Raw genomic sequence first — 17,988 nt, forward strand, 5'->3', positions numbered from 1 at the left:
GCTGGGAATAGTGGTACACCGCTCACCCGTCACTGTATAGCATTGTGCTCTGTGTCGCTGCTGGGAATAGTGGTACTGTATAGCATTTCTGTACTGCCACTGTACTGCTGCCAGTCAGCGTGTACTGTAAGGATAAGTGAAATGAGGAAGAAATCCGGTGAAAGAGGGAGGGGCAAGGGAAGAGGTGTTTCCCCTGACGGTTCACGTACAGGCCACAGGGGAGCACCCAAGAAAACCCACTCAATACCACCCATGTTGTCCAGGACAACAACCCTCACAAATCCAAAAGAACAGGACCAGATAATTACTTGGATGACCTCTCAAGCGTCCAGCAGTGGGTTAAGCAGCACCAGCACATCACGCACGAGGTCCGAGTCCTCAGCCAGTTACAAGGAGCCAGTGGGCACAAAGCTGACACAACCGGCAGCGACACCACGCACACAACTGCCAGATAACCAGTCCGATGAATTACCTCAGGACACAATGGGGTATTCGCAGGAGCTATTCCCAGCCCAACAAACTTCCACCTTTCAAAGGTCAATGGAGGAACAGCCAGAAATGTTGTGCCTGGATTCACAACCGTTAACTGTGGGAAATGTACCGCGCACTGAAATACGAGGCGAGTCCGAAGAGGACTCGGAAACCCAAATCCCAGAGCAATTTGGGCAGGAGGGGTTGCAATTGCAGGAGGTCGGCCGACAAGATCTGGAAGACGACGTTGGAGTGTGCTGCGCAGAGGTTGTTGTGGGGAGCTCTACTCCACGGCGGTGGCCCACAATGACATATGACGAGTTTGAGGAGATGGAAGAGGAGGGTATGGACAATGTGGACAGAGACCCAGATTTTGTTTGTGAACGAGAACATCGCCGTCGTAGCAGCAGCACAGATGAGTCTGTTGAAGAACACACTGCTGCACGAGTTCGCCTTGTGCCACAAGGTAGGCGGCGCGCAATTTCAGGCACCACAAGCGTGGAAGTTCAAGTGAGAGGCAAAAGAGGAGCAAACAGAAATCGCCAGCAAGGAGGCAGGTGCTCCAAAGTCTGGGCTTTCTTTGAAGACTGCACTGAGGATGTTACCATGGCGATTTGCAAGGTGTGCAAGACCCGCCTGAGCAGGGGGAAAAATATTAACAACCTCTCCACCACCAGCATGAGCCGTCACATGCTATCCAAACATCCCACTCTTTGGGCAAACGCGTCAGGACAGGGTACCAGAAACAACACTGCCTCCCTTGGGTTCACCAGACCCGCCTCAGCAGCAGCAGTAGCCCAGCCATTGCGTGGTTCACAACATTCACAAACATCAGACGACGCTGACACTGTCACTTTCCGGAGTAGTGCTCTTGAGGTCTCCCAGTGTTCATCAAACACAACAACCAACAGCCCTTCCGTGTGCAGCGCTACGGTTCAGTTGTCTGTGTCGGAGATGTTTGAGCGCAAGAGGAAATTGCCAGCAAATGACCCCCGGGCCGTGGCAGTAACAGCCAGCATAGCCAAGCTTCTGGCCTGCGAAATGCTGCCATATCGATTGGTGGAGACAAACAGCTTCAAGGGCATGATGTCAGTGGCCATCCCACGTTACGTGGTTCCCAGCCGCTACCACTTTGCACGCTCTGCAGTGCCTGAGTTGCATGAGCACGTGGTCAGCAAAATAACCCGAAGCTTGAAGAATGCCGTTGCCTGCAAGGTTCACCTCACCACTGACACCTGGACGAGTGCGTTCGGCCAGGGTCGATACATCTCCCTTACCGCGCACTGGGTGAACCTTGTGGAGCCTGGCAGCGATTCCTCACCTGCTACGGCACGGGTGTTGCCCACGCCACAAACAGCTGCACCGCCGTCCCTCCCACTGGATAACAGCAGCACCTACCTCTCTGACTCCTTCTCCTCCAACGCATCTCAAAGCTGTACCTCATCCGGAAACGCTAACCCAGCAGCAGTAGGATCGTGGAAGCAGTGCAGCACAGCTGTTGGCATGCGTCAGCAAGCGTTGCTGAAGCTAATCTGCCTTGGGGATAAGCAGCACACAGGGGAGGAAATTTGGAGGGGAATAAAGGAACAGACGGATTTGTGGCTGGCACCGCTGGACCTGAAACCGGGCATGGTTGTGTGTGATAATGGGAGTAATCTCATTCGCGCTTTAAGGTTGGCTAAGCTGACACACATCCCTTGCCTGGCGCACGTGATGAACCTAGTAGTTCAGCGGTTCCTGAGGACATACCCAGGCGTGCCCGATCTGCTGTTGAAGGTGCGTCGAGTGTCCAAACATTGTAGAAATTCCAGTACTGCTTCGGGGGCACTCGCCAAGATGCAGGAGCGCTTCAATCTCCCCCACCATCGCTTGCTGTGTGATGTCCCTACGCGCTGGAATTCTACGCTGCACATGCTAGCCCGCTTTTGCGAGCAGAAGAGTGCAGTGGTCCAGTACATGACGGCGCAGTACCGAGGCGCATCCGGCCAGCTGCCAAGCTTCTGTGGATCCGATTGGGCCAACATGTTGGACCTCTGCCAAGTCCTCCAAAATTTTGAGCAATCCACGTTGCTTGTGAGCAGTGACAACTCTTCAGTCAGCATTACCATACCACTGCTGTGTTTACTGAAGAGGTCGATGTTAAAAATCAAGGAAACAGCTGTCATGATGCAACTGGGGGAATCTGAAGGAGAAAACGATCAGCGTGATGGTACCAACATCAGGCCATCCGCCTCAGGGAACGCTGGCCCCAGCAGCTATGACGAAGAAGAGGAGGAGGAACAGCTGGAGTTGGAGCAGGAATTTCATGCCACCACTGACGAGGGCCAGAGCGGTGCACGTTGGACTTCAACAATTCAACGCGAATGGTCAGCAGAAGCAGACCAGGAGGAAGGTGACGACTATGATGCATCACAACAACTATCACAACGCTCACAAGAGGATGATGAGGATTCTGGTAGGACTCTGGCACACATGGCTCAATTCATGCTAGACTGCATTGAACGTGACCCACGCATTGTGCGCATTCTGGACAACACCAATTACTGGGTTTATACCCTTCTGGATCCACGGTACAAACACAATGTTCCAAAACTGCTTGAAGAAAGAGTCAGACAGGTCAAAATGGAAGAATACCAGCAGGCCCTTGTGGAGACTTTAGAGAGGAGATTGACATCCTCCCCCTCCTCTAGCCAGTTGTACGCAGACAGACTGACTTCCGCAAACCCAGGACGACCAGGAGGGCAGCAAACAACGCAAGCCGCAGCTAGTACCCAAAAGGGAATGGTATCGGCAGTGTCCTTGGAGTGGGAAAATTTTCTGACACCCATGCAGCCGCAGCCCACTGAACAGCAAGCGTGCAGATCCACCTCCAACACCGATCGCCTGGAGAAGATGGTCAAGGACTACATGTCAGATGGCGTAGCTGTGTCGAACCATCCATCTGCACCCTTCAACTATTGGGTATCGAAGCTAGACACCTGGCACGAACTGGCAATGTACGCAATAGAGGTGCTGGCTTGCCCGGCAGCCAGCGTTATGTCGGAACGCTGTTTCAGTGCTGCCGGAGGCATCGTCACAGATCGGCGTATCCGCCTCTCTACAGACAATGCAGACCGTCTGACTCAAATTAAAATGAATCAATCCTGGATTGGAAATGACTACGCAACACTCCAGGACCCCAACCAAGTAACATGACCAATGAACATCTGGGATGGTGTTGCGTTTCCGGGCCCTGTTTATTGAACCTCTCATCTGTATTACATTTATGACTGCATGGCGGCAAAAAGCATTGCTGCTATATCCGCACGCTTTTTGTCCACATGCAAGGCCTGGGTTGTTGTGTCTCACAAAGCGTGGCCTTCTCCTCCTGCGCCTGCTCCTGTTCCATCACGTCTGCTGCTGCTGGGTTAGCGTTGCCGCGTGGTCCCTGTTTATTGAACCACTTATCTTTATTACATTTATGACTGCATGGCGGTACAAAGCATGCTATCCGCACGCTTCTTGCCCTCATGCAAGGCCTGGGTTGTTGTGTCTCACAAAGCGTGGCCTTCTCCTCCTGCGCCTCCTCCTGTTCCATCACGTCTGCTGCTGCTGGGTTAGCGTTGCCGCGTGGTCCCTGTTTATTGAACCACTTATCTTTATTACATTTATGACTGCATGGCCGTACAAAGCCTGCTATCCGCACGCTTCTTGCCCTCATGCAAGGCCTGGGTTGTTGTGTCTCACAAAGCGTGGCCTTCTCCTCCTGCGCCTGCTCCTGTTCCATCACGTCTGCTGCTGCTGGGTTAGCGTTGCCGCGTGGTCCCTGTTTATTGAACCACTTATCTTTATTACATTTATGACTGCATGGCGGTACAAAGCCTGCTATCCGCACGCTTCTTGCCCTCATGCAAGGCCTGGGTTGTTGTGTCTCACAAAGCGTGGCCTTCTCCTCCTGCGCCTGCTCCTGTTCCATCACGTCTGCTGCTGCTGGGTTAGCGTTGCCGCGTGGTCCCTGTTTATTGAACCACTTATCTTTATTACATTTATGACTGCATGGCGGTACAAAGCCTGCTATCCGCACGCTTCTTGCCCTCATGCAAGGCCGGGGTTGTTGTGTCTCACAAAGCGTGGCCTTCTTCTCCTCCTGCGCCACCCTCCTCCTGTTCCATCACGTGTGCTGCTGCTGGGTTAGCGTTACCGGTCCCTTTTCCTGGAACCTCTTATATGTATTACATTTATGACTGCATGCCGACAAAAAACATGTTACCTGTGCAAAGAAAACAGACATTTCCCGCATTTAAAAGACAGTTTTCCCTTTGAAACTTTAAAATCGATTTTCTCAAAAACTATAAGCTCTTTTTGCTAATTTTTTTTTCCTCTTGTACCCACTCCCAAGGTGCACATACCCTGCAAATTTGGGGTATGTAGCATGTAAGGAGGCTTTACAAACCACAAAAGTTCGGGTCCCCATTGACTTCCATTATGTTCGGAGTTCGGGTCGAACACCCGAACATCGCGGCCATGTTCGGCCTGTTCGGCCCGAACCCGAACATCTAGATGTTCGCCCAACACTAGGCACAATGCCGAGCTTGCACTGATTGTTTTTGCCAGGCACCTTCAAATGAAAAATATCTGCTTTTACCCATTTGTTCGTGGCATTTCAGGATGTATGCAGTCTACCTTTTTGTTATATAAGAAGAAAGAGTACAGCATCTGGCTATCTCCCAAATGTTACTCTGGATTATTTCAGCAGTCCCATCTCACTCTCATCAAACACCTGTTTCATTACATAACAAGCTATCATCACAACCTGTCTTCTAGATTTCTAAGAAAAATCAAAAACTTTCTGAGTCTACTACCTGTAACCTGCTAAACTTTCAATACTCAGCAGCAGAGATGGTTGTACTTACCAACATCTGACCTCTCAAATCCACTTCTTTTGTTTCATTTAATGAAATTGGTGCCACTCATTAAAAAAAACCCATCATGAATGCTTCAGGAACTGAGACGCTCCACATTTCAAAATGTGAATTTGTTTGCACGTCCAAGGTGATATCCTTTGTGCTGCACAACAATGCTTGTGCAGCTTGCTTTGCATACTACATCTGGAGAAGATATACATTTTAGGAATGAAGCCCTTGATGGGATATTCTTCAATGATGTCCCTATGGAATCTCAAGGGCGGCTTGTTGTTTAAATTTAGGAACAAAGCTAGATTTATCATTAGCGAAAACCAAGTTTGTTGGTTATGGATGGCAACACTTGGCACGCTCTCATTCTCTTAGTTGATTAATTGTGGGTCATTAGTTGATGAGGTGGTTACAAACTGTGCTGGTGAAGGTGAACTGTTTACTCCTTTCCATGAAGAGCTTAGTCTGTGTTGCAGCAGACAAGTTTCCAGGGATGGACTTTTGAGGGCCATCTTCGGTGCACTTTCAGCATCTTTTAGGTAACACGGCTTCGGTCTCCAGTTTAAAATGCGACTCTGGTGGGACTTGAACTCACAACCTTTGAATGCCTACATTTCACTAGAAGTCCAATGCGCTATCCATTGCGCCACAGAGCCGAGCTTGCACTAGTTGTTTTTGCTAGGCACCTTCAAATGAAAAATATCTGCTTTAACCCATTTGTTCGTGGCATTTCAGGATGTATGCAGGCTACCTTTTTGTTATATAAGAAGAAAGAGTACAGCATCTGGCTATCTCCCAAATGTTACTCTGGATTATTTCAGCAGTCCCATCTCACTCTCATCAAACACCTGTTTCATTACATAACAAGCTATCATCACAACCCGTCTTCTAGATTTCTAAGAAAAATCAAAAACTTTCTGAGTCTACTACCTGTAACCTGCTAAACTTTCAATACTCAGCAGCAGAGATGGTTGTACTTACCAACATCTGACCTCTCAAATCCACTTCTTTTGTTTCATTTAATGAAATTGGTGCCACTCATTAAAAAAAACCCATCATGAATGCTTCAGGAACTGAGACGCTCCACATTTCAAAATGTGAATTTGTTTGCACGTCCAAGGTGATATCCTTTGTGCTGCACAACAATGCTTGTGCAGCTTGCTTTGCATACTACATCTGGAGAAGATATACATTTTAGGAATGAAGCCCTTGATGGGATATTCTTCAATGATGTCCCTATGGAATCTCAAGGGCGGCTTGTTGTTTAAATTTAGGAACAAAGCTAGATTTATCATTAGCGAAAACCAAGTTTGTTGGTTATGGATGGCAACACTTGGCACGCTCTCATTCTCTTAGTTGATTAATTGTGGGTCATTAGTTGATGAGGTGGTTACAAACTGTGCTGGTGAAGGTGAACTGTTTACTCCTTTCCATGAAGAGCTTAGTCTGTGTTGCAGCAGACAAGTTTCCAGGGATGGACTTTTGAGGGCCATCTTCGGTGCACTTTCAGCATCTTTTAGGTAACACGGCTTCGGTTTCCAGTTTAAAATGCGACTCTGGTGGGACTCGAACCCACAACCTTTGAATGCCTACATTTCACTAGAAGTCCAATGCGCTATCCATTGCGCCACAGAGCCGAGCTTGCACTGACTGTTTTTGCCAGGCACCTTCAAATGAAAAATATCTGCTTTTACCCATTTGTTCGTGGCATTTCAGGATGTATGCAGGCTACCTTTTTGTTATATAAGAAGAAAGAGTACAGCATCTGGCTATCTCCCAAATGTTACTCTGGATTATTTCAGCAGTCCCATCTCACTCTCATCAAACACCTGTTTCATTACATAACAAGCTATCATCACAACCCGTCTTCTAGATTTCTAAGAAAAATCAAAAACTTTCTGAGTCTACTACCTGTAACCTGCTAAACTTTCAATACTCAGCAGCAGAGATGGTTGTACTTACCAACATCTGACCTCTCAAATCCACTTCTTTTGTTTCATTTAATGAAATTGGTGCCACTCATTAAAAAAAACCCATCATGAATGCTTTAGGAACTGAGACGCTCCACATTTCAAAATGTGAATTTGTTTGCACGTCCAAGGTGATATCCTTTGTGCTGCACAACAATGCTCGTGCAGCTTGCTTTGCATACTACATCTGGAGAAGATATACATTTTAGGAATGAAGCCCTTGATGGGATATTCTTCAATGATGTCCCTATGGAATCTCAAGGGCGGCTTGTTGTTTAAATTTAGGAACAAAGCTAGATTTATCATTAGTGAAAACTAGTGTTGGGCGAACACCTAGATGTTCGGGTTAGCGAACGTTCGCCGAACATCGCCGCGATGTTCGGGTGTTCGCGCCGAACTCCGAACATAATGGAAGTCAATGGGGACCCGAACTTTCGTGCTTTGTAAAGCTTCCTTACATGCTACATACCCCAAATTAGCAGGGTATGTGCACCTTGGGAGTGGGTACAAGAGGAAAAAAAATATTTGAAAAAGAGCTTATAGTTTTTGAGAAAATTGATTGTAAAGTTTCAAAGGAAAAACTGTCTTTTAAATGTGGAAAATGTCATGTTTCTTTGCACAGGTAACATGCTTTTTGTCGCCATGCAGTCATAAATGTAATACAGAGAAGAGGTTCCAGGAAAAGGGACCGGTAACGCTAACCCAGCAGCAGCAGCAGCACACGTGATGGAACAGGAGCAGGCGCAGGAGGAGAAGGCCATGCTTTTTGAGACACAACAACCCAGGCCTTGCATGAGGACAAGAAGCGTGCGGATAGCATGCTTTTTACCGCCATGCAGTCATAAATGTAATAAAGATAAGAGGTTCAATAAACAGGGACCGGGCGTCAACGCTAACCCAGCAGCAGCAGACGTGATGGAACAGGAGGAGGCGCAGGAGGAGAAGGCCACGCTTTCAGGTGCAACTCAGGCCTTGCATGAGGACAAAAAAATGTGTGCGCAAAGCAATGCAATGAGTAGTTTTCAGGACACAATGGGCTATTCGGAGGAGCTATTCCCACCCCCACAATCTTCTACCTGTGAAAGGTCAATGGAACAGCCACAAATGTTGTGCCCGGATTCACAACCTTTTTCTGTGGAAAATGCACCTCGCACTGAAATGCAAGGTGAGGCCGAGGATGAACATGACGTCAACAACTCAACATGACGCAAAATGGGGGCGGAACAGAAAGCTTCTTTCAATGTTTTGAAGGCCTTAATTGCCTCCGGTGGCCAGTTAGATGCATCATTCATCACACCCAAATCCCAGAGCAATGTGTGCAGGAATTTGAATCTCAGGAGGTGTACCGAGATCATCTGGACAAGTGACCAAGTGACAAGTGACAAAGTGACCAGTGACAAAGTGACAAAGTGACAAAATGACAAAGTGACAAAATGACAAAGTGACAAGTGACAAAGTGACAAGTGACAAAATGACAAAGTGACAAGTGACAAAGTGAGAAGTGACAAGTGACAAAGTGACAAGTGACAAAATGACAAAGTGACAAGTGACAAAGTGAGAAGTGACAAGTGACAAAGTGACAAGTGACAAAATGACAAAGTGACAAGTGACAAAGTGACCAGTGACAAAGTGACAACTGACAAAGTGACAAAATGACAAAGTGACAAAGTGACCAGTGACAAAGTGACAACTGAGAGGTTGTTCTGGGGAGCTCCACTGCACTCAGTCACATATGAGGAGAGGTCTCGTCGGGACTGCTGATCCTCCTCAGCTTGCTCAAAGCCTTGAGGGTTCCTGAAGATCCTCTGCTTGGAGTTCGCCGGGGTTCAGCTTGGTGTCGGGGTCGGCGGCGTCCTCCTCACTCCAACGTGGCAGATCTTCTGTTGAAGGAAAAAAAAACAAACATTGTTAAAAGTCCAGTACCGCTTCTGAAGGACTCACCAAGAGATGCAGGAGCGCTTCAATCTAGCGCACCATCGCTCGCTGGGTGATGTCCCTGCCTACGCGCTGGAATTCTACGCTGCACATGCTAGCACGCTTTTGCGCAGTGCCGAGGCGCATTCCAGCAGCTAGTAGCTACCAAGCTTCTGTGGATCTGATTGGGCCACCATGTTGGATCTCTGCCAAGTCCTCCAAAATTTTGAGCAATCCACGTTGCGTGACTGAGCAGTGACAACTCTACAGTCAGCATTACAATACCACTGCTGTGTTTACTGAAGAAATCAATGTTGAAGATGGAAACCGCTGGCATGATGCAAGTGGGGGATTCTGAAGATGAAAACGATCAGCGTGATGATACCAACATCAGGCAACCTGCCTCAGGAAACGCTGGTCCCAGCTATGACAAAGAACAGGACGAGGAACAGCTGGAGTTGGAGCAGGAATTGGATGCCCCCACTGCCGAGGGACAGAGCGGTGCACGTTGGACTTCCACAATTTAGCGGGAAAGGACAGCAGAAGAGGAAGAAAGTGATGCTGGTGACGAATATGGTGCATCACAGCAATCACAACGCTTACAAGAACATGAAGACAGAGGAGTCTGGCAGGACTCTCTGGCACACATGGCTCAATTCATGCTAGACTGCATTGAACGCGGCCCGCGCATTATTCACTATTCATAATTATTCATTATTCTGGAATCTGGACAACACCAATTACTGGGTTTATACCCAGTTTATACAAACACAATGTTAAAAAACTGATTGAAGAAAGTGTCAGACAGGTAAAAAAATGGAACAATTCCAGCAGGCCCTTGAGGATGGAGACTTTAGAGAGGAGATTGACATCCTCCTCCTTCTCTAGCCAGTTGTACGCCGACAGACTGACTTCAGCAAACCCAGGAGGACCAGGAGGGCAGCAAAGAACACAAGCTGCTGCTAGTGCCGAAAAGGGAATGGTATTGGCAGGGTCCTTGGAGTGGGAACATTTTCTGACACCCATGCAGCAGCCCACAGAACAGCAATCGGGCAGTTCCACGTCCTCCAACACCAATCGCCTGGAGAAGATGGTCAAGGTCCAGGACTACATGTCAGATGGCGTAGCTGTGTTGAACAATCCATCTGCAGACAGACGGTGAGTGTGACAGGCAGCACAGAAGGACCATGGCAACTCACTCATAGTACCACAGTTTGATAGTGCTGCCCAAAAAATTATATGGATCTGTGGACCCGGGCACTGCGGGCAGTACTGGGAAGTGGGAACGCAGATTTTAGTACCTAAACACACGATACAACATGTTTTCCGGGGTCGGACTCTGAGGCACATACAGATGGTCCCGATCAGCATCCTCATCATACAACTCTTCTCCTGAGTCTGACCCACCCACCACCTCTGCCACCCCAACATCCCCAGACACAGACCCCTCATCGTCCTCAACATTAACTTGGGATGCTGGCCTGAGCCAGACCTCCTCCTCCACATCAGGCCCCATCATCTCCTCAATGGCAGCCCTCATTAATCGTTCTGGCGACGGACCGATGGACACAACATTCTCCTCCGGAGAGGGCTGCTGCTGACCACTGGCTGCTGGGGTGGATGTTATAGCTTGCGTGGGGCGTTGGCTGTTGCTGTTGTTGGGAGTGCTGCTCACAGCGGAGGTCTCTGAGGAACTCATGGTGAGCTCATATAGTGGTTGGCGGTGAGTGGAGTATTACTGATCCCAGCAATATACACACTGACTGGCAGAGTACGCAATGCTATATAGTCTGGCTGAGCGGTGTACACAGAGTGGCAGTACACACAATGCTATATAGTCTGGCTGAGCCGTGTACACAGAGTGGCAGTACACACAATGCTATATAGTCTGGCTGAGCCGTGTACACAGAGTGGCAGTACACACAATGCTATATAGTCTGGCTGAGCCGTGTACACAGAGTGGCAGTACACACAATGCTATATAGTCTGGCTGAGCCGTGTACACAGAGTGTCAGTAAACAATGCTATATATAGCGTGGCTGAGCGAGGTACACAGTGGCAGTACACACAATGCTATATAGTCTGGCTGAGCGGTGTACACAGAGTGTCAGTAAACAATGGTATATAGTCTGGCTGAGCGGTGTACACAGAGTGGCAGTAAACACAATGCTATATATAGCGTGGCTGAGCGAGGTGCACAGTGGCAGTACACACAATGCTATATAGTCAGGCTAAGCCGTGTACACAGAGTGTCAGAAAACACAATGCTATATATAGCGTGGCTGAGCAAGGTGCACAGTGGCAGTACACACAATGCTATATAGTCTGGCTGAGCCGTGTACACAGAGTGGCAGTAAACACAATGCTATATATAACGTGGCTGAGCGAGGTACACAGTGGCAGTACACACAATGCTATATAGTCAGGCTAAGCCGTGTACACAGAGTGTCAGAAAACACAATGCTATATATAGCGTGGCTGAGCGAGGTGCACAGTGGCAGTACACACAATGCTATATAGTCAGGCTGAGCCGTGTACACAGAGTGTCAGAAAACACAATGCTATATATAGCGTGGCTGAGCGAGGTACACAGTGGCAGTAAACAATGCTATATATAGTGTGGCTGAGCGAGCGGTGTACTACTGTTCCCAGCAGCGACACACAATGACTGGGGGGGACCCTGGCTAGCGTGGCTGGAGAGCGAACTACCCTGCCTGCCTACCCAAAGCTAAACCCACAGACAAATGGCGGAGATATGACGTGGTTCGGGTATTTATTTACCCGAACCACGTGACCGTTCGGCCAATCAGAGCGCTAGCCGAACGTTCGGCCATGCGCTCTTAGTTCGGCCATGTGGCCGAACGGTTTGGCCAAGCACCGTCAGGTGTTCGGCCGAACTCGAACATCACCCGAACAGGGTGATGTTCTGCAGAACCCGAACACTGTTCGCCCAACACTAGTGAAAACCAAGTTTGTTGGTTATGGAAGGCAAGACTTGGCACGCTTTCATTCTCTTAGTTGATTAATTGTGTGTCATTAGTTGATGAGCTGGTTACAAACTGTGCTGGTGAAGGTGAACTGTTTACGCCTTGCCATGAAGAGCTTAGTCTGTGTTGCAGCAGACAAGTTTCCAGGGATGGACTTTTGAGGGCCATCTTCGGTGCACTTTCAGCATCTTTTAGGTAACACGGCTTCGGTTTCCAGTTTAAAATGCGACTCTGGTGGGACTCGAACCCACAACCTTTGAATGCCTACATTTCACTAGAAGTCCAATGCGCTATCCATTGCACCACAGAGCCAAGCTTGCACTGACTGTTTTTGCCAGGCACCTTCAAATGAAAAATATCTGCTTTTACCCATTTGGGAGGGGGTGGGAATCTGGGGTCCCCTTCCTTAAAGGGACTCTCAAATGCCACCCCCCTCCCCCCAGGGAGTCGTCACCCCCACCTAAAGATGCTAATCCTGCATTCAAAACTTGCAAAACTTTTTCTGCTGTAATGGTTTGGAGTTATCACATACTTTAGGAGCACTGGCCCTAGTGCCAAACAGTGCCAAAGAGTTGAATGCTGGGAGTTCTTTTTATCTATAATATATTCCTCCTCTTCCATTTATTTCCCTGCCTAGCTTTCTTATCTGAAACACCTCTGCTCACTTGTGTTTACAAGCAAGACTAAGGTGAATCAGTGATTGGAGGATGAGAAAGTGTAGTTCCTAGTATACACCTCAGTGGGAGTGTCTGAAGACTCTGGGAGGAGGACAGCTAATGAATACACAATGAGCAAGAGAAGGGAGGGGGGAAAACAAAAGTCAGGGAGGATATGATGTCAGCATTAGCTTGGCAAGATGGCCACTGCCTTGAATAGAATTTTCTGCTTTTCCTTTATACAATTCACAGGAATCAGTACGTGGATAGCACAATACATCTGTTATGCAAGTAGAAGTAGTATTTATCTACTTATATATGTGTTTTTTATTTCTAGGTTAGCATGGGTGTCGCTTGTTCTTAAGAAGCAGTGTATTGGAACACAAACTGTGGAAGAAGACAGACATACCTGCAGATACATCTGTTCCTGGATTTACACAGATAAATTCAAGGTAAGACTAAAGGCTCATACACACATCAGACTATAGTCTTTGGAAAATGAAAGATCACAGACCAATCCTACCACCCTTCATGTAGTATGAGAGCCATACCTTCACAGTATTTTCTATGGAACTGAACTCCCCATCAGAAAAAAATCTTTGCAAGATGCTGCACACACAGATGCTGTACAGACACAAAAGATCAGTATCTGCAAAAGATCTGTTCCTGCCAAAGATCCGTTCCTGCAAATTGCATTCATAGTCTATGAGATCTGCACATAATCATACACACCTTGTTTAACTGACATTCATCTGCAGATTAGACAATCATCTGCAGATCTGAAAATACATCCTGGTGGATCTGATTGCAGATGAATGTCTGTTAAACAAGGTGTGTATGTTGATCTGCAGATATCATAGACTATGAATGCATTTTGCAGGAACGGATCTTTTGCAGGAACAGATCTTTTGCAGATACTGATCTTTTGAATGTGTACAGCATCTTTGTGTGCAGCATCTTGCAAAGATTTCTGTCTGATGGGGAGTTCAGCTCCATAGAATAGACTGTTAGGTATGGCTCTCATACTACATGGAAGGGGGTAAAATTGGTCTGTGATCTTTCATTTTCCAAAGATTATGGTCTGATGTGTGTATGTGGCCTAATCCTGTTTAACAAACCTACTTTCACTTATAAAACTTTTTTTTTTTAATACAATCCAGATTACTCTGCAGTGACATAATGACTTTTTTTTTTTTTGTTCTGCTTATTTTTAATTTTTGTAATGGTGGCAGCAGGTCTTTTCAGAACCGGTCCATCTCAGCAGAGCTAGGAGGGAATTGTAACTGTTGTTGCATCCAGTTATGTGATGTGTTCTGTATAGAGGTGCCCATGCAAGTATAGATTGCCACCCAATATGATTTATTATAATGGTATGGACCATTAATCTATGTTCGACTACAATCGATGTGCCGGAGATGTTAGGTCAAAAGATAGTGGGAACCTGAGCCTGAAAATGGAGGCTATTCATTAGATCTTGCAGTGCTACTTTATCAGGCACCTCCTGAATTTACTGGTGTGCGTGTGCCTTTACATTGTTATCTATAGCATCACCAACACTTTTCTGGCTATAAATGCCAGAGGTGTGCGGGAGAGAGCATATGGGGAATGGTAGAATTGAATAATCATGCTTCTGCTGCAGTGGATGTGCGGATCTATAGCAACTTGCTGGGAGAAGTAGTGCAGCAGAGGTAGGCTACATTGTAGTTCGTACTCCGGGCTGTAGTGTGTTCGGTTCGTATTAACCCCAATCAGCACAATACGATTCTTTATTCAATTACGATTCTATTTACGATCCGATTAAATCCGACATGTCCATTCTGGATTCTATTCAATTTGATTTGCCATTGCAAAACAATCGAATCCCGATCTGACATGTCGGATCTAATCGGATCGTAAATAGAATCATAATCGAATAAATAATTATATCTTGTAGATTGGGCTTTAGGCTAATACCGAATACACACAATGAGATTTTCCGGCAGATGTGCTGCCAGATCAACTATTTCCAGCATGGCCGCATGGGCATAGGGCCCGCGGTGGCGACCGGGCCCGCATCCTAAAGAGGCAGGGGAGGGGCCCGGGGGCCTGGACCCCCAGGTGTTGAAATCCCTGCAGCGCACTGCGGGGACTGGCTCCCGGAGGCAGAGCAGGGCTACGGCAAGATGGCTGCCGAAGCCCTGCACTAGAGACTATTTGTGTCTCCAGTACAGGGCTTCGGGCGCCATCTTCCCGTAGCCCTGCACTCTGCCTGTCAGTGAGGGAGAAACTGGCTGCTCCGCTGCAGGATCGTCGCTGGAGGAGCTGCACGAGGTAGGCTGGTTGCACGTCAGGGAGCTCACGTCAGAGGCTGGCCAGGTGAGTGAATTTTTTTTATTTGTACAGGTTTATTTTCTGGTGACTGCCCCAACATAACTATTATTTTCTGGTGACTGTCCCCACATAACAATTATTTTCTGGTGACTGCCCCCACATTGTGATTATTTTCTGGTGAATGCTGCGCACATAACTATTATTTTCCTTCAGACTGGCATCTTGCTACCAATTGCCCTATTTCCTCTGGGTGCTGCGTATGTTTGCAAATTGAACGTGGCAGCCATGCTGCTGGAAAGCGGAATTGATATAGCCATGCCATGCACAGCTATGTGTGTGTGCTTCGGGTGTTGCGAGGGGGGTGATGTTGTTGCCGGGAGGGGGGGGGGCCACATCCAGATTCCGCATCGGGGCCCAGAGGTTTCTAGCTACGCCACTGCATGGCCAATTTGATTTCCCATTCACGTCCAAGGAAAATCGATTGGAAATAAGAAAGGTCATGCTGGACATACTAGATCTGGCAGTAAATCAGCAATAAAATCTCATTGTGTGTATTAGGCTTTAGATAGAGGAGAGTTCATTTGAGAGTAAAGGATGGCCACACTGTATGCCGTCTGACTGTACAATCAATCTCCAATCTTACTACTTTTATGTAGTATAAGACACTACCTGAAACTTATTGGTGTTTATAGTACATGGATGTTTGTAAGATTGTATAGTCACATTGCATAGTGTGAAGTACAGAGGGTGATGGTAGAATATCAGTAAATAATAATTAATTATAATAATGTAAAAATTTCAAATATTCAATTGCTGTTATTTCATGCCCATGTTTGAACACACCTTTGCTAGCAGTGTGGTTGAATATGTTGCTATACTGTAAAGCTCTGTCCACAAGCTTGATGAATGTTGACGAGTTGTCCAATAAGGACTGCTTGTGCCGGGAATGCAACATTTGCACATCAGGGGCTGACATGGGCAGCATGGTGGCGTCGTGGTTAGCGCTCTCGCCTTGTAGCGCTGGGTGCCAGGTTCAAATCCCAGCCAGGTCAACATCTGAAAGGAGTTTGTATGTTCTCCCTGTATCGACTTGGTTTTCCTCCGGGCACTGTGGTTTCCTCACCCATTCCAAAAACATACAGATAATTTATATGGCTTCCCCCTAAATTGACCCTACAGTACGATACACACACTACATGATACATACATAGACATATGACTATGGTAGGGACTAGATTGTGAGCTCCTCTGATGGACAGTTAGTGACAAGACAATATACTCTGTACAGTGCTGCAGCAGATGTAGGCGCTAAATAAATAAATAAATAATAATAATGTGCAAATGCTGGATTCCCAGCACAGGCAGTCGTTATTGGACGACTCGGGCAAGATTCATCCGCTGCTTGTCAAACTGGTGGATCACTTAGGTCGATTGGCTGAGTGGTTTTCTCCCCATGGCCATTTGTAGAGGTAGCCGGAGTAGGCGACTGACCGAGGTGTAGAGGTGGGTGACCGTGGACACAGAGCAGTTACATATTACCTTCCGGGATCCACACACGCGTGGCCACTGTGATGACATGCAGGTATGACCTCACGGGGGCCTGTTACAAATGCAATGGATGCCTAGGAGGGAGAAGATGGATGCAGTGTGCATGCCGGAAGGTGATTTGTAACTGCTCTGTGCCCACGCTCACCTACTGCTACATCCTCCAAGGGCACCCATCCCTGGCTAACCTATACTGGGGGCTCCCATGCGTGGCTACATATACTGTGATTATTTTCTGGTGAATGCTGCGCACATAACTATTATTTTCCTTCAGACTGGCATCTTGCTACTAATTGCCCTATTTCCTCTGGGTGCTGCGTATGTTTGCAAATTGAACGTGGCAGCCATGCTGCTGGAAAGCAGAATTGATATAGCCATGCCATGCACAGCTATGTGTGTGTGCTTCGGGTGTTGCGAGGGGGGGGGGGGGCACATCCAGATTCCGCATCGGGGCCCAGAGGTTTCTAGCTACGCCACTGCATGGCCAATTTGATTTCCCATTCACGTCTAAGGAAAATCGATTGGAAATAAGAAAGGTCATGCTGGACATACTAGATCTGGCAGTAAATCAGCAATAAAATCTCATTGTGTGTATTAGGCCTTAGATAGAGGAGAGTTCATTTGAGAGTAAAGGATGGCCACACTGTATGCCGTCTGACTGTACAATCAATCTCCAATCTTACTACTTTTATGTAGTATAAGACACTACCTGAAACTTATTGGTGTTTATAGTACATGGATGTTTGTATAGTCACATTGCATAGTGTGAAGTACAGAGGGTGATGGTAGAATATCAGTAAATTACCCGATAATTTACAATAGTGGCTGGATTCTCCCCACTATCCAGCACTCTTGTGGTGCTCTGTTGGCACCACCAGCCCTCCACCATATGACTAGAACAGGTTGATAACCTGTAGTCTAGTTCCGTCTCTGCTAGTCTCATGCCTTTCAATGTAAATACAGCCATATGGCAACGGTTGTAGCACCACGCGTGTCAAGTGGTGAAGTAACCTGGCAGCAGAGGACCACAACTTGTTACACTTGAGCCTGGCTGCGGCCACGCTCAGATGTGAGACTCTGGGGGCAGAGAGGGAGGGGGTGCCTGTCAAGCACTAGTACCAAGCACGTGGGCTGTGCAGGTGCATCCACTGCCTGCAGAAGCCTTTACAGTAGCATTATTATTATTTAGTATTTATATAGCGCTGACATCTTCCACAGCGCTGTACAGAGTATATAGTCTTGT

At 47.4% G+C, this 17,988-nt stretch overlaps 3 non-coding genes across 3 annotated transcripts; all 3 read right to left on the reverse strand.

Annotated features, from left to right (window-relative positions):
* Positions 1–5,933: 5,933 nt before the first annotated feature.
* TRNAR-UCU (transfer RNA arginine (anticodon UCU)) lies at positions 5,934–6,019 on the reverse strand. The gene is given in 2 exon segments: positions 5,934–5,969; positions 5,983–6,019. It is a non-coding gene; the product is annotated as a tRNA-Arg (tRNA).
* Positions 6,020–6,914: 895 nt separating this feature from the next.
* Positions 6,915–7,000, reverse strand: TRNAR-UCU (transfer RNA arginine (anticodon UCU)). Its single transcript is given in 2 exon segments — positions 6,915–6,950; positions 6,964–7,000. It is a non-coding gene; the product is annotated as a tRNA-Arg (tRNA).
* A 5,460-nt stretch (positions 7,001–12,460) lies between these two features.
* TRNAR-UCU (transfer RNA arginine (anticodon UCU)) lies at positions 12,461–12,546 on the reverse strand. The gene is given in 2 exon segments: positions 12,461–12,496; positions 12,510–12,546. It is a non-coding gene; the product is annotated as a tRNA-Arg (tRNA).
* Between the last annotated feature and the right edge of the window lie 5,442 nt (positions 12,547–17,988).

The sequence above is a fragment of the Hyperolius riggenbachi genome, chromosome 8 (assembly GCF_040937935.1).
Source record: "Hyperolius riggenbachi isolate aHypRig1 chromosome 8, aHypRig1.pri, whole genome shotgun sequence".
Classification (NCBI taxonomy): Eukaryota; Metazoa; Chordata; class Amphibia; order Anura; family Hyperoliidae; genus Hyperolius; species Hyperolius riggenbachi.